Source organism: Dendrobates tinctorius, unplaced genomic scaffold (genome assembly GCF_039654945.1).
Source record: "Dendrobates tinctorius isolate UK_male_01 unplaced genomic scaffold, ASM3965494v1 ptg000008l, whole genome shotgun sequence".
Lineage (NCBI taxonomy): Eukaryota > Metazoa > Chordata > Amphibia > Anura > Dendrobatidae > Dendrobates > Dendrobates tinctorius.
The window spans coordinates 64653858-64681238 of record NW_027361676.1 but is presented as its reverse complement, the minus strand read 5'-3'; the positions used below and the strand labels follow the sequence as shown (position 1 = coordinate 64681238).

At 42.7% G+C, this 27381-nt stretch overlaps 1 protein-coding gene and 1 long non-coding RNA gene across 11 annotated transcripts in view; one reads left to right on the top strand and one right to left on the bottom strand.

Moving 5' to 3' along the window:
• TENM3 (teneurin transmembrane protein 3) overlaps nt 1–27381 on the bottom strand; it is a 1679324-nt gene that overhangs the window by 654725 nt on the left and 997218 nt on the right. Inside the window, exon 1 of one of the 10 annotated variants that reach the window (XM_073577917.1) lies at nt 19287–19636. The exons of the other annotated variants lie outside the window; for them this stretch is intronic. The gene's annotated coding sequence lies outside the window, so the exon portion shown is untranslated. Of the gene's footprint in view, nt 1–19286; nt 19637–27381 lie in introns of those variants that run through there. 10 annotated transcript variants of the gene reach the window in all.
• Nucleotides 1–27381, top strand: part of LOC141092071 (uncharacterized) — a 140304-nt gene that overhangs the window by 56077 nt on the left and 56846 nt on the right. The gene's annotated exons all lie outside the window — the stretch shown is intronic.

Below are 27381 nucleotides of genomic sequence, written 5' to 3'. Positions count from 1 at the left end.
TAGAACATCTGATGCTTTTATCTCACGGCCTGTCCGTAACTAGTGACTATCGTCACAGAATTGTTTTCCCTGGGATTACAGTACACAACTTGTGGCTGAAAGCAGCCACCAATTGCCTACATGTTTGCAAACAAGCGGTCATTTTATAGCTAGTTTAGATAGTTCTGTGTACATAAAATGACAATGTTCTTGGCAGCACACATTTACATAGGACGAGGAGTTACCAAGAACGTTAATTTTTAAGCAAAATTATAGGTCATTTCATTCTAGGAATGAGCATTTTTCTAAATTGTCAGGTGATTGACAGCCTGTGTACACAGGCCGATTATCGAGAAATGTGTTTTTCAGTGTAAATACACACTCTGACTGTCCACATGGCTTGTGTTATAATCTTGGCTGGAAATCAACAGTATCAGTAGGAAGCTAAACAGGCGGACAACTAACTGGTTACCCGATATATGTAGCTGGTCCATATTGCTGTTATATAATGCCAACAGCATTGTGGAGGTATAGCCTACCTAATTGATAGGGTGCTCCAAGCTATTTGTATGTAAATTAGATTGCAAGTGCCCATTTGATGTTCCCAAACCAGGAAATGGAGGTCCTCGGAAACCCTACACAACACCTGTATATGCGGAGTCCACGAGCTAACTGCACATCCTCCATCCTGGTGCTTAAGAAGGTTTTTCAGCATTGGATACAATAGCGCCGGACATTGCTGTTTTCAAATGAATCAAAGTAGAATATGTTGTGGATGGTTTAGTGACAACATCTGAGCACTTTTCTGCAGCGTAACCGCCCACTGGACACTTGCAGCCTAATTTGAAGGCAGATTCAGTCATAGAATCATAGAATCGTAGACTTGGAAGGGACCTCCTGGGCCATCTGGTCCAACCCCCTGCTCAAAGCAGGATTCGCTAAATCATCCCAGACAGATGTCTGTCCAGCCTCTGAAGACTTCTATTGAAGGAGAACTCACCACCTCTCGTGGCAGCCTGTTCCACTTATTGATCACTCTAACTGTCAAAAAGCTTTTTCTAATATCTAATCTGTGTCTCCTCCCATTCAGTTTCATCCCATTGCTTCTAGTCTTTCCTTGTGCAAATGAGAATAAAGATGATCCTTCTACAATGTGACAGCTGTTATGATTGAGTCACCGAGGAAGAAAAAACAAAACACAAGTTCAGCCCAGAAAATCAGAGAGGTTGGAAACTAGCGGATTGCAGACCCCTAATCCTATCACACAACTAGCAGTAGCCGTGGAGTGTTCCTACGGTGATCCTAGACACCTCGTCACAGCCGGAGATCTGAATAAGCCTAAAGAGAGAAAAGGGAAAAACTGACTGCCCCAGAGCAGACCCCAAAGCAATAGGCAGCCCCCAACATATAATGACAGTGAAACAAGATGAAAACACTAACACAGATAGAAAGATAGGTTGAGCAAACGATGGGGCCCAAGCTAACTAAAAAGGACAGGACAGAAAAGCTGCTGTCTGCAATCTGAGAAAACCCTGCTAAAAATATTACCAACACAACTGATAAGCAAAAAGGACCCTGAAGTCACTAGACTTCAAACCCTATATCAGCACTCAGAATATTCTTAAAGCAGAGCAAAAGGGAACACTGATCAAGGAATAAGAATCCAGCACACCCCTGGCCGGGGATGGCTGAACTCAAAAAACAAGGTAAACAAAACCAAAACTAATAAGTTCAATAGCAGAGCAAAAACTTATCTTTGGGAAGCAGGAATCAGACTGGTCTCCAAGAATCCAGCAGAGAAATCACCAGCCACTAAGAAGGGCGTCGGCTGCCATATATCCAGTCTGAAGTTCCTGTTACCCAGTCACAATCCACCTGATCAGGTGTTTGGTTTCTTTCATCCAAATCAGCCTCACTACCTTCCTTCACCAGAAGAGGGAGATCCTCGGACACAAAAGGTGAATGAACAGATGAGCTCACAACAGACAGCCCTTGAGATATTTGTAGACAGCTATTAAGTCTCCTCTCAGTCTTCTCTTCTGCTAGCTAAACATTCCCAAATCCTGCAACCTTTCCTCATAAGACAAGGTTTGCAGACCAGTCACCATTCTGGTCGCTCTTTCCATTCTGGTCGCTCTTTTCTGAACTTGTTCCAGTTTGTTGATGTCTTTTTTAAAATATGGCTCCCATAACTGGACACAGTATTCCAGATGAGGTCTGACCAAAGAGGAGTAGAGGGCAATAATGACTTCACGTGATCTAGACTGTATGCTTCTGTTAATACATCCTAGAATTGCATTTGCCTTTTTTGCTGCTGCATCACACTGTTGACTCGTATTCAGTCTGTGATCTATTAGTATACCCAAGTCATAGTATATCAATCAGAAAGGTATATTTTCACATGTTTTTAAACAGACCACTTTTATCGGCTTTATTACTGAGAATCCTGCCGTCAGATTCCCTTTAATAAATATCAAATTTATTTTATGCGGCAGAGATTTATTTGTCATCTCGTACAGCTCATCATGTTACCATGAATCATACATAGAATTGCAAGGTAAAAGTCTAATCTTAACTCAGAGTTGCATCCCTGAAGAATTAAACATCAGACTGAGCTGGCAACATCTTTAGTGGTGTGAAGTTAAAGAGGTTTTTAGAAGCGTATAGACAGAGCCGCGCATATCCATCGACAGGCTCGCTCGTATACATTATCGATTTTTTATATTCATATTTATGCTTCTATAATATGCTCTTCGTACACATACACTGTAGCAATGACGTGTACTGCTTAGTGGTGTCTGACATCGACCTCATCACAAATCCAAATAGCCCTGTTTAAGAATTCTGGCCTTTAAGCAGTTCCCTAAACAAAGATTTACTTAATTAAGAAGACGTATTGCCCCCTGCTATCTCGGGAATCGAAACTTTTAAGAGATTAACCAGCTGTCCGCGCAGCTTCTGCACTTCTAGTTTTGGAAGTGATGAGTAAAATTAAACAAGTGTTTAATAATTACACGAGGTTAAGTATGTAAGCTTTGTTAAACACAACATCTCTGCTTTATTTAAAGTTAGCTATTTAGAAAGGGTTTCAGGCTACAATTTCCATCTCCCTTGATAGACACTAAACCAGTCTAGTAATAACCCATTTGGTGCGCCAGTAAAAATACTACATCAGAAAGTAACAACAAGCCTATAGCACGGGTCTACAGTAAACTAACGCAGGAGGATGTATCACAGGGAACTGCACTGTCCTCAAAATCACAGCAATACAAATATCAGGGGAAAATGAAAAAAAAAGCGTTGATAATGAAAATGTGCAAACACACAAAAAAATCAAAACAAACAGAACTAAAAAAAAAAAACCTTCATATCCCCAATTCTTACAGCTAAGAGAGCCAGGAAATAAAATCATTGCACAGATCTATATTCAATTCTCTGAAAATAAAGTAATCACTGTCATATTAAACTCTCTGAAAGCATCTATTGATCTGCTATGCAACACTGGAGTGCGGGAAAGCAATGTTTTTCTTTTATATTTACTTCATACAAAGAGGGCAGAGATTGGAGCGTGCAGGCATCAGGAGGTACAGATCTATATTCAGCATTGGTTCCTTCTCCCTCGCCATATTCAGGAATGGTTCCCACCGCTCCCTCATTTACAAGAGAAAAATCGATTCTAACATTAAAAAAAAGAAAAAAATCATGATTCAGACGCCAGTAAATGTTGCAGTTTCCATAGCCTGATTCAGTCTTCGATCTTCAATTACTATTACAGGTGGCAACTGATGTATCAGCACTTCAACCGCCAGATGGAAATATTTGTAAGGGATCATTCAGACCTCCGTGCAAATCATTCCGAGATCGGACCGCCATGCACGGACTGGCCGTGGTTCTCTTGACCCGAGAGTGACAGCCTCATAGAACTATTTGATTGCCGTCACGCTTGGGTCAGGAGACCCGCGGTCAGTCTGTGCATTAGCAGTCCATCGTCGGATTGATTTGCATGAGCCTTAACACTGTTTTAATTATGTGGTAGAAAGGTCGTTGAGTACCTTCTGGCACCAGGACTGGCGCTTCTACTCCTTGCCAATCCAAAAAAGAGGAGTTTAGGCCAATTTACATGGCGTAGTTATAGTAAATGAGCATTCTTGGGCACATCTATGTCCCGATAATCGTGCAATCTAAACAGGCTGCCTATCACGCGACAAATGAACAAAACAGGTTCAAATGTTCTTTTGGGTCACAAAAAAAAAATCATTGTTTGCACCAGCGCATCGTTCTGGTAAGCGGGACTCGTGCTACCGAGAATAATAACAGCCTATGTGACTGCATGATCAGATTATTCAGTGCGCATCTGAAACGTCCGGTGTAAACAGGCCATTCGACGAATGTTGACCAACAAGAATGTTACCGGTTGGCAGTCATCCAACACTGAAATTCACACACTGTAAAATAATGCTAAACTTGCTCTCCTCCTTTCATGAACAGAATATATGGATCAGATATCTACACTGTTGTCTAATGACATCACTAATTATAATGCAGAAGTTACAGTCGAAAGATGGCAGCCGGTAACCCAATGGTTCTGCTGCTACATTAAGGCTTGAAGCTATGTGGGGACTTTATAAAGAATGCTCTATGCCGGTGCCACATGGCAATGTAATGCAGGGGAATTGGGCAGCATCGTGATCCCACTGGTTCCAACTTTTTGCAACTTGCTTGTTGCAACAGCAATAACCTGTGAGATGCATTATGACACCATTCATCTGCATTACGCTGCAACGTGGTAGCAGAATATAGTGATCTAATTTATGGCCAAAGTCACTGTGTAGCCCCATCCTAAATTATGCTTAAAATGGCATTTGAAAATGATGATTTTCCATTTTTTCAGAAATGTATTACTTCATAAATATAAAAATAAAAGTAAATGAAAATTAAATATAAACCAAGAATAAAGCGATGGTCCCACTGACGAATACCCATATTATATCATCATCTATTCTTAGTGAGCTCTATAAGGTACAATAAATAAAAGCCCTGGATGTAATTAACATGTCTGACATTAAGAGGAGAGATGTTCTCCCTCCAGCTGGCTTTCGGGGCAGTTCTATGGACAGTATATAGTTCCAGCTTTTCTAGTACAGCTGTGGGCTGTAGACACATTTATCTCCAGATCTGTGAATGCAATGGCTAAGATCTAGTAAATAATTGAGGCAGACACTGCAAGATATCAGGGGATGAAATTATTAAAATTCTGTTACAGAACAGAAGATGAGCCGCCATAAAATGTTTGCTTTTTACAGAGGATCTGGCTTTTAGTAACGTGCCAAAATAACCGCTCCGCTGACAATTAGAGTACATGAGTTTCCGGATAAAATCATCACAGACTTGAATATCTGAACATGGCGATTTATAGGGAATTGGGCAACTTTATAGCTACTTTATACGGAAAGGAATTATATAAGTAGCAGTTCCCCTAACAAACAGTAGCTCTGACTCCACATCATACACATACAGCACTATGGGGTATTTACTGCCCTCTTCCAGGGTTGCCAAGTAGACTTTTTTCTGGACAGCTCATCAAAAAATCACAGACAGACAATACTTTTTACGGACACATTGGAAAACCATAATAAATCTTTAAGATTATAAGGTATACTTGTTTACAGCCCATAATTCTAATAAAAAGATATGAACTACATTCTACATTTGTACATAAAGCAAGGTGTATCCAATTCACCACTCCGTGTCCCGTGCAGACTTGGTACAGCCCCTCCACTTCAAAAATTTTCCGGTTATATTCCTTCAACAAAAAATATTTTTATTGACACCAGTGTGCACACAGGAAAATTAGCAACGTTTCGGCCATGCAGGGCCTTTGTCAATCCAAGAAAAAAAGCACATGATGTAAAATGATGAAAATTACAGTCAAAATAATCTGAATGAGTTTCTTCAGCTTAAAAATCATGGATGCCTTAAGTTTTTTTTATACAGACTGTCCTGGCATTTCGGGATGTTTGCTAACAAAGTGGTCTTCCACCATTGTATAAATCAGCAGCACCTTGCATGGTGCGACACTCGTAATCTGTGAATGGGTGTCATGCTCCACTAAGAAGTCAGACGACACACAGTGAGACGGACCGGAAGGGAAGCACTGCAACAATCTTTTTTTGTACAACCCTGAGCTTCCTGAGGTCCCTAGACAGGTTCTTTCACACCGTGCAGCGATCACATTCCTAATCATTGTCTTGCCCTAATCATGGTCCTCTCTAGTGAGTGGGGCAGCAGGAACATTAGTCCTGCTCTGTAATACAGACATAAAGGGAAATAGACAAGCATAAAGAAAACAACAATCACTCTCAGCACACCCAGACTAAGCAATGGGATATAAAGGAACAGGAAGGCAGAGGCAAACCGAAAGGGACGTAAAGAGAAGGAAAACGCCAGAGAAGGTTCCATACAGCAATCTCCATAGACTACTCCTAAATGGCTTCTCTTTCCACGTCTCACAGCGCCCTAACCAACTTCAAGGTATAGTAAGCTATCATTGGCTACTACTCAAGCTAAGAGGTGAGCATTTATACCAGATGGGAGTGGAGGATGCAGAACAGCTGAGTTAACCCAGGAAGGAGAGCTCTAGGAGTCAAACAGAACTGTTTAAACCTTGCAACAACAGAGCAAGGGAATTCAGCACAGCTCAACCCTTGCAACACTAGAACAAAATAAAAATCTGCACAGCTAACTGGAAGGCAAAGCAGATCCATCCATTGCACTTGCATGTGTAGCCAGATGCCATGATCTTCTGAACCCTCTCTGTCGCGATATCTCCGTGACAATGGGACAGAAATACTATTTGGGCGTAGTCAGATGGCTGAGATCGGATCGCAATGCACGTACTGGAAAACAGTTCTCCCGACCCAAGCATGACGTCTTCATATATTTCTTTACAGCTTTCACGCTCGGGTTGGGAGAGCCCCTGGCCAGTCAGTGCATTATGGTCCAATCTCAGTCTGATTTATACAGACGACTGACTGCGCCCTAAATATGAAACTTTAATACGTTGTGTAAGTTTACTAAAGTTAAATTGTAATGCATGGAAGACTATCACTTTTGTCACATCTAGGTGAAAATTGGTGAAAGTTCACCTCTAACTTTGCTCCAAACCCGAAGTGATAGATTGTGATCCCCGACAGGAACAGTGCCGATGTCTGTAAAGCACTGTGGATCAATGGCGCTATATAAATGTGTAAAATAACTGAATAAATAAATATATATAGGTAAATTGATTGTAGATGATGGCTATATTACACTGTCCAGAATCTACTGTGATGTCTGACCACTACTTTGTATGTCTGTAGCTCGGGGACTTAACAGCTCTGGTCTGGGCTCCGCTTCTGGGGCACATCACCTTTCACAGACATCAGAGAAGAGCAGGATGGGCCGGAGATATGGGGATGGAAGTAAGGAGATAACACATAAATATAGGATGATAATGTGCTACAAGCCTGGAATGTATTGCATATTAGTCTGATACGTTTCCTATCAGATTGTCTGTATCTGCCTTGACTGAATTACTTCTCCCAGACGGTGAAATGTACTCACTGTCTGAAGACCTAATTTCACCTAAATAGCCTGATTTCATTATCCTTTATCATGGGCTGGCCACCATAATTCTTATTACAAATAGCCTAAAAGCATATATATTATTAGATGTTAGAAAACACGTCAGGTAACATTAAGACCATGCACATCCTGCCAGCTATAGATATGCTGGGACTTTTAATCCTGCTATATCTTTGCACTTTACATCTTTATAAAGCTACTGGATTCTTTCTATCAATGGAAGCAAAACATATTAGAGTAACGCTTGCAGAAGTCAACATTTTAGGGACTGGATGACCATCCAGTGCGTAATTGTTGCTTATTCAACTTGCGCTCAGCTAATACTTGTTCTGCCCTCCCTATTGGGTTCACGTGCATGGAAAACCCAACAGGGCATGTATATGGTGAGTTGGAGGTGATTTCTGCCAGTCACATGGAGCATACACATATCTATGGGAAGTATGGGAGGGAAAGCTTTTGGCCAAAAACTCCTACATTTATAAAAGGTGCCCATAAACATTAGACATTTGTTGGCTGTCATCTGTCATGTCCGCCTCCTACGATTAGACTGAGGTACCAGTAACCTACTCCATAGCTCCACTTTTCAGCTACATGCAAATGTGACTTTATCCTCAATCACAAATCTAGATAGCCGGGTAGACTGTTAAATGAATAAGATGCCGCCTTTATCTGTACATAGTGATTCAAGTATAATGTGCCAAGTACTGCTCATATGAGAGTGTGGTGGCCCACTATTACACAGCAGCCCACCGGAGGATTCTCCTGTTCTCCGATAGGCCAGTCCAAGCCGGCCTCCTCCAATAAATAATGGCGAGTTATTGTGTTTTCAACGTGGAGAGAGGAGTAAGAGGAGTCTGGACTTTTCTATCATAGGCTTATGCCGCAAGCACAAAAGGTAAAGTACAACATACCAGAGACCTCTTTCACCCTGTACCATATACATTAGATAGTCATCCAGTCCTGCCAAAATTGCCAGCAGACATACACATAAAGAAGCGATATATTGTCCCACGGCTAACTCAGTCCTTTTCTAACAGACCATTTGAAATTTATCATGCATTAAAAGTTAATTTTTAAATGCCCTGCTAGAGAAACACTGGGTCACTGGTTAGACACCAATGGTTTACAAGTTTAAATTAGTTTTAACATCGTGGGAAAAAAATCATAAATGAATCCAGATTTCATTCTAAATAAAAGGTACATCCTACAGGAGAATTTGACTAAATGGTCAGTCTAGAAATAAAGTTAAATCTAGCAGATACAATTCCACATCCCTAACTGTCTGGTCAATAACGCTGTAGGATTATATTGTATTTTTTAGAAAAATAACCTGAGGCCACTCAGGTAATAGACTGACTCAACTTTTATTTTCAGAAAAGAGAAGTGATGAAAGCACTGGAGACTGGCAGAGTGGACAGGTCTGGCCGGGATGTCACCGTTGAGTGCTGATCTCTTGGTGCAGTCCCCTGAAGATCGCTTTTTGCAGAGTTTGAATGTCATTGCAGACAAAGGCTACATCAAGTTCCTCACAAGAAGCCAATGTCATTAGGATGTTACAGCAGGCTTCAGCTGTCAGACATTTGTTTATTTTCCTTGCTCCACAGAGTTCAGACAACACATTTCTGCATATAGTGGCACATCACATCTAGTGCCAACGCCATCCATGCAAATCATACGAAAGAAACCAAACACCAAAGGCTTTCTCACAATATTAGCGCACCATACCTCCCGGTACACATTTCATATTTTTCTTCCGTTGGATGTATCGGAAGTGAAAAATCAAGTTTGATGGAATCCCCCATAATAAAGGCATATAGTGACATACATTGACCATCCCATCCTCAAAACAGATATAATTTAAATATTGTACCGGAAAGAATTTTACCATGCAGTCAAAAAATAGAAATGTTAACACTGCGCAGAAGGAACTCTATGGATCATAAGTTTGAAGGTATTTCAGGCGCAAAAAGGGTTGAGAGGGAGAGAGCTACCGGGGAGGTTGAATTTGTAAACTTACCCAAAAATAAATTTTGGGGTAAAATTGTAGCATAAATTATATAGGGTACAGCTTTTATTACAAAGCAGTTACTGAGTTGAATGCCGACTTGCTGTCCAGAATCTCACATTACTATTGTTTCATTCTGAATCATATTGAAACATATGTGCAGAATACAAGTAGAACGGATGCTGTTTTTTTTTATAAAGGATTATGCACTTTTTTTTGCCTAAGCCCAATCAAACATTATGCAAACTAAAGAATCAACAGTGTCAAAGAGAACAAAAAAGTTATTTCTAGGGTCCCTCGGAGGAGTCGTTCCAGCCATGGCCTCCTTCCCTGACTCTGATTTTCTGGCAACTTTTTATACAGAGAGGAATGTGCTTCTACTGCATTAGCGAACGTCTGAGCGTGTTGTTCTTGGCTTCTCCAAAACCAGAAGAAAAAAAAAAGCCTTTAGGAAAACTGTTTTAACTTTTTTTTTGACTGTGCAAGCATTCTCTGTCTATTATTTCTAGAAAAACTAGACATTATTATACCTGTGTTATGCATGGTCCTGGAAAGGTGAAGATCCTGAAACATTTGGGTAGTGTTAGTAGTTTCCTAATCCTGATTTTCAGGTGGGTTTTCGCCTACAGAGATTTGCCGCAAGCACGAGTGCTAAGTCCAAGCATGGGTAAAGGGCTCGAATTTTACATGACTTGGTTTAGCTAAGCATAGCTTCCACGACCCAAACCTAAATCCCGCAGATAAGCACCTTCACCATACCCACCGAGCCTGAAGAAGTCTGCTTCATGTCAAGGCACACTCCATCATGCCACATGTGAGACTACTTCATCTGTACTCCATCATTTAAGTATGTGTATAGTATGGAGGGGGAAAAGCTGGCAACCTATTAATCATGTAATTACTGTTCTAGTAACACTGAAAGTCTGCAAGGACTCGAGCTGAATATTAATCCTGAAATCTATATGAAAAAATATTTAGGTTATATATAAATAAATATATATATGTATACCTATAATCTTTTTCCTCCACATATTAAATATAGCTTTAGCCCCCCTTGACTTCTTTTTCTGGGGGTATGCTAAAGGAGAAGGTGTACTCAACAAAAATCACAGCTGTCATACAGCGAATAAAGAATAAATGTGCTAAACTTGGTGGCAATGTGGACTTATTACATTGCGCTCACGGGAATTTTGCAAAGCGCATCAACCTTTGCATCGCAAATGATGGAAATCATATTGAAGAAGTTATATAATATTCCAATGGAATAAAATGTTGTAAGTAAATTTCATTTCTTGAAAATATGTATTTCTGTCTATGTGCCAAGACTTTAGGGACACTGTGTGTGTGTATATATACACTCACTGGCCACTTTATTAGGTACACCTGTCCAACTGTGTGTTAAGACTTAATTTCTAATCAGCCAATCACATGGCGGCAACTCAGTGCATTTAGGCATGTAGACATGGTCAAGACAATCTCCTGCAGTTCAAACCGAGCATCAGTATGGGGAAGAAAGGTGATTTGAGTGCCTTTGAACGTGGCATGATTGTTGGTGCCAGAAGGGCTGGTCTGAGAATTTCAGAAACTGCTGATCTACTGGGATTTTCACGCACAACCATCTCTAGGGTTTACAGAGAATCGTCCGAAAAAGAAAAAAAATCCAGTGAGCGGCAGTTCTGTGGCCGGAAATGCCATGTTGATGCCAGAGGTCAGAGGAGAATGGGCAGACTGGTTCGAGCTGATAGAAAGGCAACAGTGACTCAAATTGCCACCCGTTACAACCAAGGTAGGCAGAAGAGCATCTCTGAACGCACAGTGCGTCGAACTTTGAGGCAGATGGGCTACAGCAGCAGAAGACCACACTGGGTACCACTCCTCTCAGCTAAGAACAGGAAACTGAGGCTACAATTTGCACAAGCTCATCGAAATTGGACAGTAGAAGATTGGAAAAACGTTGCCTGGTCTGATGAGTCTCGATTTCTGCTGCGACATTCGGATGGTAGGGTCAGAATTTGGCGTAAACAACATGAAAGCATGGATCCATCCTGCCTTGTATCAACGGTTCAGGCTGGTGGTGGTGGTGTCATGGTGTGGGGAATTTTTTCTGGGCACTCTTTGGGCCCCTTGGTACCAATTGAGCATCGTTGCAACGCCACAGCCTACCTGAGTATTGTTGCTGACCATGTCCATCCCTTTATGACCACAATGTACCCAACATCTGATGGCTACTTTCAGCAGGATAATGCGCCATGTCATAAAGCTCGAATCATCTCAGATTGGTTTCTTGAACATGACAATGAGTTTACTGTACTCAAATGGCCTCCTCAGTCACCAGATCTCAATCCAATAGAGCATCTTTGGGATGTGGTGGAACGGGAGATTCGCATCAGGGATGTGCAGCCGACAAATCTGCGCCAACTGTGTGATGCCATCATGTCAATATGGTCCAAAATCTCTGAGGAATGCTTCCAGCACCTTGTTGAATCTCTGCCACGAAGAATTGAGGCAGTTCTGAAGGCAAAAGGGGGTCCAACCCCTTACTAGCATGGTGTACCTAATAAAGTGGCCAGTGAGTGTATATATATATATATATATATATATATATATATAATAATTAAATTAATTAAAAATAAAATCATATATATGAATGTTTTAATTTTTTAATTACATATAGATGCCGTATATATAATTATAAAGATAAAGACATAAATATACTGTTTATATATATATATATATATATATATATATATTTAATACTAATAAAATAATTAAAAATAAAATCATAAATATATAATCACTAAAATATATATATATATACACGGTATATATACTAATATGAAAACTACTATTATTGTTAATAATCATACTAAAACATAAAAATCTAGGTGAAAGGTTCTCAGTTTTATGATAAACTGATGCAATCAAGTTATGACGAGAAGTAACCCAAAGGCGAGCACACTTTAATTGGCGAATCATCATGTGGTTTTCTTCCAATGAATTAGCCGTGAGCCGTATCAGACATGAAATTGTTATTTCCAATCTGCTCTCTTTGAAAACATACACAAAAAGGCCAAATTCCTAGAAACAGGGAAAAAAATGGGGAAAAAACAGCACACAATGAAATCATTGCTGATGTCGACTTAATTGCCATTAGTCACATGTGACTTTTCTCCAAGCGTGCTAAAACTGTGCCACATGTGCGCCAGGCCGGGCTGGAAGCATTAGCTGCGAATGATTAAGGAATCTATCAACAAAAATAAGCCTGTGTTAAGGCCTCTACAACTCATTTCAGTTCCTGAGAGAAGACGGGAAACGGCTGCACAAATCACCACCTCTAGGGGACGGGAAAGGCAGTTCAGAAAAAGTCAGGCCAGATTTAGTGTCCTAAGCACCCATGTTTGTCACCCTCCCTTCATGTAATTACCCGTCAGGTTTGTCTTTTTTTGCTTTTCAATTCCACCATTTATTTACAGCTCTCCCCACCAGAGGGGGCTACAATAGCTATAAAGGATGGGGAGGTTACAATGAAGGGGATTCTTCTCCAAAGCTTTGTCCTATAATTGGCAATAACAATGATAAATCGGATTTTTGTCCTTCCCAGGAAGCCTTGTGGCTCCTTTTCACAGGCACTTTAGAAGCGGCACCGTGTAGATGCATTCAGGGGCAGCGGTGACAGGTGCTAAGCCACGCTCCTCTAGTGGACTATTACAGGGACTAATACCTGGAAAAGCAGGATTTTTAATCCATTTTGGAGTAATAATGGTCACTAGGATCTGAGCATTCGGCCCAGGCGCTGCTCTCCCTGAAAGGAGTCTATTCAAGGGCAATTCATGGAAAGTTTTAAGTCACAAAACTGCTGCACATTTTTCCATATGAAACAGGAGCGGAAGAAAAGATTGACAGAGCTGTGACCCGACACGGCAAAAAAAAATGTACCTGACGGCTTTAATCAGGTTAGAATTGTGTCTGGAGAAGCGAAAAGGTTTTTTTTTTCCCTCTTTATTATAAAATGTAACATTTGGTGTCATTAGGGTTACAATGTATTGTGCGCAGCCGGTGAGACGGGAATGTGTAGTGAACCATGAGGAAAAGTCTACAATACTATATCTTACACTGCGCTAATGTTTCAGGGTCTGGCGTCAGCGGTACCTGTCACTCCAGAACTGAGATTTAGGGATTTAAAAGGATGTTGAAGGCCACTTTTTGTTTCCCTTACAAGAAAATTTAAAGGGAAAAGTAAAAGCTATAAAATCGAAAAGTAGCACAAATTTTCACAGCCGGACCGGATAAAGTTGCAGTTGGTAAATGAGAAGTAAACTAAAGGGAACCTGTCAGGTCCCCCGTGCTCCCAGAAACACAAGCAGTTGTGTCTGCATACGTAGACACCCACCTAACCGTCCCTGTACATTGTATGATATGTAAATGAGGGCTTTGACTAGTCGAGGGGACATTAGTGTGGGCATGATAATATCACAAGCGCCGGCGTCATCGATAGAGCGCTTCCTAGTGCATGCGCGCGGCTTCTTCCCCCGTCATCATTGATCCTCTAAAGCCAAATGTACGTGCCAACTCAAGAGAGGTGCACAGCGCATGATCGGAAGTCACTGCCCATAGGGGCGTGATAACATCTAGGTGGGCCTACTAGTCTGTGGACACTAACTCCCCCATGATTAGTGAAAGCCCTCATTTACATATCATATTTGGACCTTAGGAATACTTTTTTTAAAGGTCTGCTTATGTGTGTAATGTAATACAGGGACTATTAGGCAGGGTAATTATATATACAGACACAACTCCTGCTGGTTCTGGGGGCACGGGGAGACTGGTCATGTTCACTTTAGTAGAAATCACGCTTGAGATCAGCATTACTTTTTTTAAATGATTCCCCTAAGATATACGTCGAATGTGGCATTAAGGTTGTTATCAATAGCCCGAAAGATATAGGCTAAGTTCACACTAGGCATTTTTTCAGCATTATATTTCTGCAGCAAAACCGGATCTCTTAGCAGAAAAAAAGCACAATTTCCTTGGTTTTTCTTCAATTTTTTTGCTGTGTATTTCTTGCTGCAGCATGCTAGATTTGTCTCTTGTGCAGGCTGATAAAGTTTAGTGTTGAAAAAAAGTCCTACACTATAGAATCAGGTTTTGGCACAAAAAAGCAGCGAAATCTGATACGTGCGTTTATTCACCATTTTTTCACCACCCATTCATTTCAAAAGCTGAAAGAAGTGACATGGTCTATTGTATGGAAAAACAAAACAAAGCAAAAGCACAAAATCCTGATGACAAAAAAAAACAATGTGTATGGATGAGATTTCTGAAATTTCATAGACTTTTCTGGGACTGTAAGATGCAGTGGAAAATTAGTGTTAAAAACAACGCATAAAAAAGTTGCAAAAACACCTAGTGTGAACAGTTAGGGCTCGCGCACATGACCATGTGACTTGGACGAGTGCAATCCGATAAAAAAAGAGATCGCACTCGGACCAATATTCTTCAATGAGGTGGTGCAAATCTGCTTATTTTTCACAGCTGTATTTGAAGTGAGAGAAAAATCTCAGCATGAGACAATCTTACTCCAAAATAGGAGGAGCGTGAAAAAAAAATTGGATGCTATACCGATCATTGGTATGGCATCTGATATTTACAGATACATTGCATTTGTGTAACATAGGAAACTGTATATGGTCCAGTAAATGATTAATAGCTGGTTTTTTTTTTTTAAAAAAAGGATTACATATGGCCTACACATGAATGACGACTGAGAAACATTATTCAGAATGACCGTCGCAATGTGCATAATCCCAGGGCATAGTGTGCTGTTACAGCCTCACCTTATCTAGGATGGATGACATGTACAAGAAAATCACCCTCTGGACTCTCTTCACTTTCTGAGGCTTGGTGGGTCTAAAAGACTGACAGCAAACCAAATAGTCCTCTGAGTGACCTGAAGTTATCAGGTTAAGTTTCCCATAGCTATAGAAACGAATGTGCCAAAACCTCTTGATCTTGGCGGGTCTGACCGACTCTCCCCAGCTGTAGGGAAAAGACGGAACAGGCATTGATTTCTAAACCAAATTGTTTTGTTCTCAGAGTAGATACGCCACCATCAGACAAGGCTGCTAGTGGCTTAAGGCCCCGTCACACTAAGCGATCTCGCTAGCGAGATCGCTGATTTTGTGACACATCAGCGATCTCGCCAGCGAGATCGCTGTGTGTGACGGGGATCAGTGACCGGCCCCCCTGCCGGTTATCACTGATCGTGCTCGAGCGGCTTGGGCCGTTTTTCGATCGCTGGTCTCCCGCTGCCCAGCGCGCATCGCTGCGTGTGACAGCAGGAGCCAGCGATCAACGACTCTGGACGCTGGTTGCTAATGTAAACGTCGGGGATCCAGGAGCCGCGGCTCCTGGATACCCACTGTTTACCTTGGAAACTGGCGTACACTCTGGTTTCCAAGGTAAACAGCGGGTATCCAGGAGTCGCGCGGCTCCTGGATACCCGACGTTTACATTAGAAACCAGCGTCCAGCGTCGCTAGTCCTGATCGCTGGGGCTGTCTATGTGACAGCTCACCAGTGATCAGCCTAACGATGTTCCAGCGATCCCATCATGTTGGATCGTTGGTGGGATCGCTGGGACATCGTTTAGTGTGACGGGGCCTTTAGCCAAACCAAGTAAAACTGGCATTTTTCACGACAGCCTGTATGATAGACGTGCTCAAGTAAGATCCACCAAATTCATTAATAGGCCGGCATCTTTTAATGATTTTGGAACATCTTACAACTGGCGTGGCCTCCAGCTGAAATGTTACTTTACCCAACGGCTGGCATTCATTTTTGTGTAATTTACACCACTTTTGTGGCATAAATTATACATTGGTTGGGCCAATTTTGCAAAACTCCATCCCCTTTGGTGAAGCTGGCCGATACTTGCATAAAAACACCCAAATTTTTGTGAAACACCCTAATTTTTGTGCCATTTCAAGTTGCGCAATATTTGCCAACTCCTTGTGCCAGACTTCTGGTGAAAACTCCTTGACGCCTTGGCACAAAGGCGTCAAGGCGGTGGTCAGAGGAATAGCTGCCGTTGAAGGTGCAATGGCAAAGTGCTTGGCTGAATTACACTTTTTTTTTAAAACTGAAGCTGAACTTAGAGTAACAAATCTTTAAAGCAAGTAGTGATTTAATGTTAGTCAGTTAAAGTCATCACCGGCTGCTTCCTAGAAGCTAAGATCATGTATCTAAGATTGCAAAGTTGTAACTTATCTAATCTGCCTATGGCAATGATGAGCACATAGGTGGGACGTGAATGGATTTATAAGCATTACGTATGGCATTTCTTTTGGGAAGATCACTATAATCTGAAGGGCACTTTAGCTATGCCAATACCAATGGTCCACTTTGAGGCATTTGATTTATAAGAAGCCCTGAGCTATGGCAGGTCTAGCACTTATTTCATTTCGGTTCCACCCAAATCAAGTTTTTATAGCATGAAAGATCTGATTTTGCAATGTGATTAGGATTTACTTCTGCAGGACCCAACAAGTCACAGCTGCGCTGTAAACAGGCCTTAGCGGGAGCAATCGAGTAAACCTTGGAAAAAGTTTCATCGGCCCCTTTACTGCCGGAGTGAGACAGCAAGATATTGGCAGGCGAGGCGATGTAGGATCCCCCCAGCTATGAACGCGTTATGGATGCTCGAGTCACTGTGCAATGTACAGTAAAATAAATCACTATATACATCAGGTCGCACCTCATCAGGCACCCGGTGCAGAATATCAGATGTTCACGGCTATTTTAATCATACACTGAAGACTATTTTTCCTCTATTTAAGGAATTCCAGTCTACAAATGAGCAGCCTTCCAAGACTACCAGAAACCCAAGGAAGTCCAGTTAAATCATTCTGCAGATCTGCACCATCTCTGGGAAGCCGTCATCAATTTCGCTCTCTGGAAGCGGAGACTGACCGCAGAGTTTAAAAAAAGAGCCCAAGATTTCTGGGGTACATGCCAGTTACCCCAATAAAAAGGGCAAACACTTTATTAATTTATACAACGTGCTATGCCTTTATACCCCGGCAGACGACGCAGGTGCTAACTCTTTCACTACCAGAAGACTGCACACAGCCTGAACACACACACCGCCATGAATTATTAAAGAGGGACAACATTAGAACCTGCCAGTAAAATATATAACTGGGTTCCTCCTATTAACACACAGCAGCCATCGCATAAAAGGTTTCTACGTACAGTAAGTGCTTTATGGGCTCGTTCCGCCAAGGTAGATCAAATGCTTGGGCATAACCTGTGCATCAGGGCAGGAAATGGCAGATCTATAATTGCAAATAAATAAGATAAACTTTTCGGAATGGAAATGTAGCTGCTCTTCTCCCCGGCTGCTTGTCCTTCACCGGAACCCTATTGTTCACAACATACACATGGAGAGAATCGCTTCGGTCTTTGTCTGCAGGAATCATACCCATGCATTCAAACTGGAATTTAAAATGCCTGCATAGGATTTTTTTTTTCTCCAAGCAATGTCAGGGGGTGGAGGGGATGCAGAGTTAATAAAGAGCAGATGAAAGGGTGAACATAAATACCATCACTCGAAATTAAATTCAATAATCTGTGAAGTTTGAAACCAGACTCTACGTAGTTTAGTAACAGAATCGTAGAGGAGGAAACGGTGGGAAGAGAAATATATTCAACATGCTTATCTGAGGTCTCGCTGTAGAGCCTGACAGGTATATCTCCAGTCCTATCTATGGAAATATATACATATCGAGCGCCTAGAGGAAGAATACAATACCCCGGCTAAAATATAGGCTCGCGCTCGCCATGGATTTGTTAAATCAAGCAGACATCGTAATGTTGATGTAACGCCTCCTGTATTTAGATACAATTTTTCACACTAAATGAATCATTGTCAAACACGACTTCTCCGCCAGGTTTCAGGAATCATTTGAAAGTTTTTAGAGAACAAAAGGTTTATTTTAAGAATGAAAAATCTTGGCTCCCCACAAACTGCAGACGTGAATCTGCTTCCAATTACAGAAAGTATTTCCACTCCACCGACATGGGATCAAATCTTCAACGACACAATCTCAGGGCGATGCATCTGATTAGACTGGAGCCTTGAAGAACCCTAAATGACTTTGTGCCACAGCCATATTCTGCACACGCTGTCAATGAGACGCACACTCCGCCAAGCTGGCATTGGGAATGGGCAAACGATAAGGACTATTTATTATTTCCTTGGTGCTGTCACAGCAATGCTTGGCCCTGCCACATTACCTGCCCTCCCGAATTGGGAAGTGGGAGCCTTGGTCTGTTTGGGACCTTGCTTCGGAGGATGGGAGCAGGGTTCTGGGGGCTTATAGTGGGAATGATCAGACATGAGGTTCACCACATAGGACTGCAGTACAGTTCAAGCCCTGCCTTAGACTGAGAAAGGCATCCTCTGCTGGACCCTTCCTTAAAGCAGTCCTACCTTATATTCCAGGTGCATTATTTGCTACTGTGTCATCTAAATCCTTGCCAAAACAAAGGAGACACTAAGGAACAGAAGGAAACCACCTCAATGCTCTTCGAGACATCAGTAGACACAGGTAGACTGGTACTATTTGCAAGCAATACAATCTCAGCCTCCCCCCAAAAAAGAATGGTGTAAAGTCCATTACCTCTACGTGCCTTGTCTTTGCTTCCTTAAGGGTTAAAAAGCCACCTCATTTCAGATGCTAATGGTTCTTGTGTAGAGATTCTAGCACACAGAGCCTCCTCCCATTCCAGCAGCAGCAGCAGCAGCAGCAGACCAAGCAAGGTACAGTGTGGGGAGGATGGAGATGCCACTTCTGGTGGAGCCCTGCTGGTGCCAGTGCCTCAGGCTCCCCAGGCTGCTGTTAGGGGCACCTTCCCTGTTGCTGGTCCTGCTGCCTGTGTGTGTGTGAGTGGCAGAGCTCAGCCTGTGCTAGTTGAACCAGTCTATAATGTATCACGTTACAGAGTCTGGCTTTCTCTTCAAGCACTGAGCAGCAATCAGACATGATAGGCTGAGACTTCTCTGTTTACACCCAGGCAGGAGGAGGGGGCAGAGCTTGGCTCCCTTTAACTCTTACTAGCACAACACAAGGCTCCAGTATCTACCCAGGCTGGTAGTGCCCACCTGTCAGGGGTGCCACCTGCTAATAGAGCCCTCCAGCAACCATAGAGCTGAGCTGTAGGAGTCTGGACAGTGCTGCTCCCTCTTGTTACACAGTTAGTCTTTATGTATAAACATGTTTACAAACAACACTTCACTTGTTACATTGCTGTAGACGTGAGAGTTATTGGAAAGTAACGGGTCACCGGCGCTGCTGGTGTGTACCCAATCACGGAGTCAAATAATTTATTCTCTCTACGCGTTTCAAAGTAATCCAACTTCCTCAGGAGAACCACAGAGAGTGTATACTGCAAGAGATAACAGTCCTAATTAATAATAATAATCTTTATTTTTATGTAGCGCTATCATATTCCGCAGCGCTTTACAGTTTGCACACATTATCATCGCTGTCCCCGATGGGGCTCACAATCTAAATTCTAACTAGTGTGAAGATTGAAATAAGAGCGCCAAGGACTAAACGCCCATGGGGTTGGGTGATTCATCCATTGTCAGTGCAAATAAAGTTCATAAAAAAATGGAGAAAAAACACTGAAGTGTATTTTTAGTGTTGACTATACTGTTGTAATGAATGTTGTAATGACTATATTGGTGTGTGTCACGCTAACGCTCTGGTTAGCGTGAGCCAGGGGGTTGTCGCCCCACTGTGTCACAAACCAGACTACCCTGAAAGGGGCATGACTAAGACAGCAGCCTTGGTTTCACTGGAGCCTCTGATGGTGAGGTCAGGCTTGTTTGACAGGCAGGTGCCAGGACAGGTACAACTAACACACAGGCTGGTGAGCACGGCGGGCACGGCTGAGACACAGGCAGGCGGGCACGGCTGAGACACTGGCAGGTGAGCACAGCTGAGACACTGGCAGGTTGACATGGCTGAGACACTGGCAGGCCAGAACGGCTGAGACACAGGGGTAGGAACCAACTTGAAAGGTACAGGGACACGGGCAGGAAGAGTGGTGTATGGAATAGGTAGGGTCTTGTTCACACAGCAGGTGCAGGTACTGGTACTGGCAGAAAGGAATGGTGTATGAAGGAACAGGTAGAGACCTGTTCACACAGCAGGTGCAGGCACTGGTACTGGCAGGAAGGAGTGGAGTATGAAGGAACAGGTTTGGACCTGTTCACACTTGTAGGAGAACCACAAGGCTGCGGAGAAGAGCTGCAGAGCAGCAAGAAGTTCTGAAGCAGCTGAAGCAGAACAAAGCAGAACAGCAAGAGTGCGGAGCACAGGCAGAGGCGCAAGAGTAAAGAACAGGCAGAGCCGCAAGAGTGTGGAGCACAGGCAGAGCCGCAAGAGTACGTAGCACAGGCAGAGCCGCAAGAGTGCGGAGCACAGGCAGAGCCACAAAAGTATGGAGCACAGGCAGAGCCTCAAGAGTATGGAGCACAGACAGAGCCGCAAGAGTGCGGTGCCCAGGCATAGCTGCAAGAGTACGGAACGCATACAGAGCCGCAAGAGTGCTGAGCACAGGCAGAGCCGCAAGAGTGCGGAGCACAAGCAGAGCCGCAAGAGTGCAGAACATAAGCAGAGCCGCAAGAGTGCGGAGCACAAGCAGACAGATAGGACACAAGGAAAGACACAGCAGGGAAAGGAGCCACAGATAAGGAGAGTGACAGAGAGAGGCAGGACAGAGCTCAGACAAGGTAACGGTGCGAGACAAGGTACAGGACCAAGTAGACAGGGACCAGGATATACCACCTCCTGGTGGGCAGAGAAGATAGGTACGGGACAAGGCAGGGAGCAATAGCACAGGGACCAAGATATTCTGCCCCCTGGAGGGCGGAAAGACAGGCACAAGGCAAAGCTTTGAATCAGGCCTCCAGTGAGGGCAAAACACAGAATAGGACCTGGCAACTCAGCAGCAAGAGACTAACTGAGCTAAGACATTGCACAGGCAAGTTCCACTGGGTGGAGCTGCCCTAAATACTAGAGGCCTTTTGGTAATTGGTCAGGGACGCATTAGACAGATGCACCTTGATAACATAAGAACTGGCACCTCCCCCCTATGCACACAGCCAGGAAGCTGCAGAGAGCAGGCAGGAAGCTAGAGGCACACAGCATAGAGCCGGCAGCAGACAGAACACACAGCAAGGCCTGGAACAGTGAGTAAGTTGGTGTGTGAGGGATGGGAGGCCATGCAGTGATGCCGGCGGGGTTGTTACAGTGTACTGCCTCTATTTATTGATAAATATAAAAAATATAGTTGTCTGTGATTTTGTATAGTCCGGGAATAACAAAAAAAATCAGGTTGGCCAACGTGTTTCAAAGTAATAAACGTAGTTCTGCTGGACATTGTACAGTGTAAGATGAAAGATTCAGTTACTGTATATCACCGATGAAGATTTCATGATGAAGTCTGAAGACCCAGACAGGGGGCAGGATATTCTGCAGAGACCCTGCTTCCTGGCACATTAGAATACAACTACCACCAATAATAACAATGGTTTATTACTAGATGTTGACTGAAGCACTGAAGATAAGCACACATAGAAATATTTTAGATAGTGCCTGGAGGATATCTTGACTGTACACAACTTAGTCTACCTAATTGACTGCGCCTGTAATTATCACACCTGTCATCATACTCAGATATTCCCAGTACACAAGAGCTTAAGATTCAAGTTGTGTCAAAGTTGTGGAATTCTCCGTGAAGTGGAGAAAGTCGGTATACTTTCACTGAATATCCAGGATATGCACAACATGAAAATTGTGTTGTCTCTATTGATGTTTAAAGGGAACCTGTCACTAAATTCATACTGCCCAAACTACAGACAGCTCAAATCAGAGCCTGGGTATGTGAATCCAGATGACTGACAAGTCTCTCCCTGTGTACACACACGAGCGAAATCTAACACTCAGCTGGAGGGGGCAGGAGTGGGCCGGACTAGCCAGCTCTCGCCCCATAGTCCCCAGTCGGTTCCTCACACTATGCTTTCTCTGAAATCTGTGGCATTTCAGAGTAGGAATTACCTGGCTAACATATGGACATATAGTACAGTATAGATATATGGTGCTATTTACAGAAACACAAGGGTTTTGATGCGCAATCGGATGCAAAGATAACAGTTTATCTCATGTGAAGAGACATTAAGGCTTAATTATCAGAACACTAGCTGAAGAGCCAGGGGTTGCCCGGGCATAGTAACTAACTGTGGTTAATTATAACAAAATATAATGATTATCCTCATCCCATAGTCCCATGCCCATATACCCATCATACATATCCGCCATCCCATAGTCCAGTGCCCATATACCCATCACACATCCTCCATTCCATAGTCCCGTGCACATAAACCCATTATACAATCCTCCATCCCATAGGCCCGTGCCCATATACCCATCACACATATCCGCCATCCCATAGTCCAGTGCCCATATACCCATCACACATCCTCCATTCCATAGTCCCGTGCACATAAACCCATCATACAATCCTCCATCCCATAGTCCCATGCCCATATACCCATCATACATATCCTCCATCCCATAGTCCCATGCCCATATACCCATCATACATATTCTCCATCCCATAGTCCTGTGCCCATATACCCATCACACATCCTCCATCCCATAGTCCCGTGCCCATATACCCATCATACATATCCGCCATCCCATAGTCCAGTGCCCATATACCCATCACACATCCTCTATTCCATAGTCCCGTGCACATAAACCCATCATACAATCCTCCATCCCATAGTCCCATGCCCATATACCCATCATACATATTCTCCAACGCATAGTCCTGTGCCTATATACCCATCACACATCATCCATCCCATAGTCCTGTGCCCATATACCCATCACACATCCTCCATCCTATAGTCCCGTGCCCATATACCCATCACACATATCCTCCATCCTATAGTCCCATGCCCATATACCCATCATACATATCCTCCATCCTATAGTCCCGTGCCCATATACCCATCATACATATCCCCCATCTCATAGTGCAGTGCCCATATACCTATCATACATATCCTTCATCCCATAGTCCTGTGCCCATATACCCATCACACATCCTCCATTCCATAGTCCTATGCCCATATACCCATCACACATATCTTCCATCCCATAGTCATGTGCTCATATTCCCATCACAAATCCTCCATCCAATAGTCCAGTGCCCATATATATGTATAATAGGTACTGTATATGGGCATGGGACTATGGGATGGAGGATATGTGTGATGGTATATGGGCATGGGACTATGGGATGGAGGATATGTATGATGGGTATATGGGCATGGGACTATAGGATTTACCTCAGTGTTTTAGTATTTTACCTCAGTGTTTCATCAGTATTTTGCTTCAGTATTTGGTCAGCATTTTACCTTAGTATTTGGTCAGTGGTTTACCTCAGTGATTGGTCATTTTTTTACCTCAGTATTTGGTCAGTGATTTACCTCAGTATTTAATCAGTATTTAACTTCAGTGTTTGATCAGTATTTTACTTCAGTATTTAATCAGTATTTTTTTTCTTCGCCAATAACAATAGAGTGCAGCAGTAATAGAGGGTCAGACAATGGCTGGGAGCTTATGTTCCCGGGGATGCTAAATTTCTTTCACCCGGTCAGTGTCTGCTGAGGTGTTTTGTAGTGGGAAAACTGTAGCACATAGCAAGCAATCACAGCTCAGCTTTCATCTATTAAATAGCTCTGGTGAAATGAAAGATGCTTAGTGATTGGTTGCAAGGAAAACTGTTGCTCATAGCAACCAATCACAGCTCAGCTTCTTTTAAACAGTACTGGTGAAATGAAAGATGCTTAGTGATTGGGTCGGGCGATGTGGAGTGGGCGTGGCCGAAATATACACACATACATTCATTTTGATATATATAGATTTATTCCAAGTGTAATTGCATTGAATAGTGTAACCCCTTATTATAAAAGCACTCAGAAAAGGAGAAGAACAGCACTGGACACCGGAGAGCGTAGCGTTAGGTGAGTATACACAGACACTACATTATATGCACATATTTACACATTTAATTAATAAAAAACTTAATGGGAGTGCTTCTTTAATGGGTCCAGGGAGGTAAAAAAATGTATAACATATCTTGGCCCAACGAAACGCCTCCATAGTCAGTGATGCATCTCTTGCCAGTCTGCCGGGATCAACATTTGGTGGAGTTATTAAATGAAAGCTGCAGCCAATCCACAGTGGCAGTAAGTGATTGGCTGCAGTGCTGTTGATGTGTCTTTACCACTGCAGCCGATCAACAGAGACCAGCGCAGTGGCAGAAACACAGAGTTGGACCTGGGGAGAGTAAGTAAAGCATGGTTTGCTATGGATAAAAGTGCATAAAAGTGTGTTGTAGGGGGACAAACCCTTTATGCCTGAAAGCACTTTACATGGCTTAGCACCAGAATTCTGGCGTTAGTGGCTCTAAAATGAAATCATAACTAATTTCAGCTGCATTCATTAGCAGCTTGAGCCAAAAACAACAGCCGAAGGCTCCATGTCTAACACTTGTGTCTGGAAAAGGTGCACACCAGTGATTATACGCAGGAAACTACACTAAAATGATGTATCCAACCCAAGTGGTGATATTCAATAGAAAACTGTCTAAGGCTGCACCAGAGATGGACCTCTGTGATGGATCTTCTGGCTGCCTGATCTAAGCTTATACTGTCTATTGTAAGGCACATCTGCCCCACTGCCCTATAAACCCCAAATTACACCAGTAATATGGGTATATGACAAACATTGATGTAACAGGGGAGATGTAGAGTAGTATTAGCCAAGGAAATAGTACAGTTATTACATATATAATATACTGTGTGCCCCTGGTCAATGAGTAGGACCCAAGGTAGACAGATTAATACAACAATTAATACAACAAGGGGGAGGCCAAAATTACAATCATAGAGTCCGTGTATAAGTACAAATTATCTTTATTGATCAAATGAACAAGTTAGGGTAGATGAAGTTAAAAGGCAGATGAGGAGGGCAAACATGTTGTTATATATCAGGCTAACATATGGTTGTATTCACCATCAAACAGCGGATCCACTTTGCAGTATTCCAACAGTATATAGTTTTCACAAACATATCTAAGTAGATACTACAGAGCATATAGGGCCCCCTGATGAAGGAGCATCTGAAACGTGCGTAGGGGCAGGTCGACCATAGGGGATTTCACTGCCACCACTGCAAGGTAACCAACAATTTGAGCATATGTTGTGGAACTTTTGGATATTACAAAATATTTAGAATGTAATACCCATGAGTAGATGTGCATGGAAAGACTTTGAAGGGGTTCTTCACTGGATATTTATGCTTAAAGAATTTATCCAGGACTAATTGTTTTTTTTTTTACTATGGGCCTAAAAACTAAAAGAAGGTAGTTGATAACTATCCGCCTGTTCTACCCTGGCATTGGCCGCTCCTGCTGGCGATTCAGCTTCTCCACATCAACAGAACAGCACTTCTACTTCTGGGCTGCTCTGTTGAGGGGGTGTATTAGCTGACATTATGCTGATAGACAGCCCGCACCCTACAGTTAGGCAGTGATGAGCCGGCTGTCAATCAGCATGACATCGACAGTCACACCCAATCAACAGAGCAGAGAGGAAGAAAAGTTGCTGCTCTATCAATGTGATTTCAGTGGAATCCACTGAATCTTTGGCAAGAGCGGCCTGTGTTTGCTTAGATTGGTGCAGGGCAAAACAGGCCAACAGGTAGCAACTAACTGCCTTTTAGTTCCTAGGCCCATGGTAAAAAATAACCCTTTTTAATCTGTTCAGGACCCCATCGAAAATAACAACAGCCTCCTCACCTCCCACAGCGGCGCCATTCCAGTGTTGCTTCTATTCCCTGTGGGTCACATAACATTGTTCTGTCACATGATCCCTACAGCCAATGAGCAATCACTGACTGCAGCCTTAACTATTTGATCAGAGCAGACATCCACTCCTATGGAATACACAGCTCTGGCAAAAATTAAGAGACCACTTCGAAATGTTAAGTTTGTCTGATTTTTCTTGATTTTTCTTTTTATAGGTATATTTTTGAGTAAAATATAAATTGTTCTTTTAGTCTTCAAACTTCTGACAACATGTTTCCGAATTTCCATGCAATAAATTGTTGTTTTTTTTGTCTGAAAAGGAGAAATGTTCAAAATAAAAACAGTGCTTGCAGAGCTCAAATAATGCTAAGAAAACAAGTTCATAATCATTTAGAAACAACAATACTAATGTTTTAACTCAGGAAGAGTTCAGAAATCAATATTGTTAGGAATCTGTGTCCTGCCATACTTATGCAGAGATCCAGATCCTCACATTTGTCTCCAGAGGCTAAGTCCTTTCAGCCAGTTTCTGAGCATGCTCCTGGAATGAGCTCCCATTGGAGTTCAGGAGTCAGGTGCTCAGGTCCTGCTCCTGATTCCATTGGTTCAGCTCAGGGCTCTGGAGATTTCCGGAAGGTCCCGGTCACTATAAAAAGTGCGCATGGCTGTTCTGCCATGCGCTAGTATTTTTCATACTTGCTGCTGTGTGTTTGGTATTGTATGCTTGGACTGATGAATGACTTATTATGAAACCCCTTCCCTCTGATATTACGATTGTGTGAGTGAGTGGGCAGCCGCCAGTAGCAGCGCTAGCGCCAGCGTGCT